General features: G+C 59.2%; 1 protein-coding gene across 1 annotated transcript in view; it reads right to left on the bottom strand.

The window, feature by feature from the left end:
* Positions 1-1,095, bottom strand: part of MAP2K2 (mitogen-activated protein kinase kinase 2) — a 9,702-nt gene that overhangs the window by 211 nt on the left and 8,396 nt on the right. The gene's annotated exons all lie outside the window — the stretch shown is intronic.

Below are 1,095 nucleotides of genomic sequence, written 5' to 3' on the forward strand. Positions count from 1 at the left end.
GGCTGCTCCGGCTCCCAAAACCCAGCCCTGTGCCATGGGCCAGACCCCGGAGAGGCGAGAAGATCCTGGTGCTACAGCTCAGGCTGCTCTCAGACAGTGAAAGCAGTTTTTGAGAAAATATTTGTTCCTTGCAGCCCTGTGGCCGGGATTTTAACCCGTGCTGGCCGCGTAGTCGACGCACACGCATGGGAGCAAGGAAGATTTAAAGGAGAGCAGAGCCTGCACGGCCCCTTGCCTGCGAGCAGACCAAAACACCGCTCCGCACGGGCGGGCAGAGCGAGGTGCTGCAGCTCCTGCACTCCCCGTGGTCCTCGCTTGCCCCCGGACGGCAAACCCTGCTCCCCTGGGGGAAGAAGGTAACGGAGAAGCACAGGCAGGACAGGACAACCTTGCAACAAGGGCACGGGGCCCACAAGGACACAGGCCTTTGGAAGGGCTGCACGGGAGCACCCAGACGTAGCTCAGGGGCTCAGCACGACGCTGAGGAGTAAAGCCGAGGTCAACGGGCTTGTAAAATGGTTTGGGTTGGAAGGGACCTTAAAGATCATCTATAGTTCCAACCCCCCTGCCACGGGCAGGGGCATCTTCCGGTAGATCAGGTTGCTCAGAGCCCCGTCCAACCTGACCTTGAACACTTCCAGGGAGGGAACATCCACAATTTCTCCGGGCAACCTGTTCCAGTGCCTCACCACCCTCGCAGTGAAGAATTTCTTCCTAATATCTAATCTAAATCTACCCTCTTTCAGTTTAAAACTGTTACCCTCATCCTATCACTGCACTCCTCGACGAAGAGTCCCTCCCCATCTTTCCTGGAGGCCCCCCCTGAGGTACTGGAAGGCTGCTGTAAGGTCTCCCCGGAGCCTTCTCTTCTCCAGGCTGAAGGACCCCAACTCTCTCAGCCTGCCCTCACGGGGGAGGTGCTCCAGCCCCCTGATCACCTTCGAGGCTTGAGCAGGTCCGTGACTTTCTTACGCCGGGGACCTCAGAGCCGGACGCAGGGCTCCAGGTGGGGTCTCACCAGAGCAGAGTAGAGGAGGAGAATCCCCTCCCTCGACCTGCTGGCCACGCTGCTTTGGATGCAGCCCAGGATACGGT

Source organism: Pygoscelis adeliae, unplaced genomic scaffold (genome assembly GCF_000699105.1).
Source record: "Pygoscelis adeliae isolate BGI_AS28 unplaced genomic scaffold, ASM69910v1 Scaffold590, whole genome shotgun sequence".
Taxonomy (NCBI): domain Eukaryota; kingdom Metazoa; phylum Chordata; class Aves; order Sphenisciformes; family Spheniscidae; genus Pygoscelis; species Pygoscelis adeliae.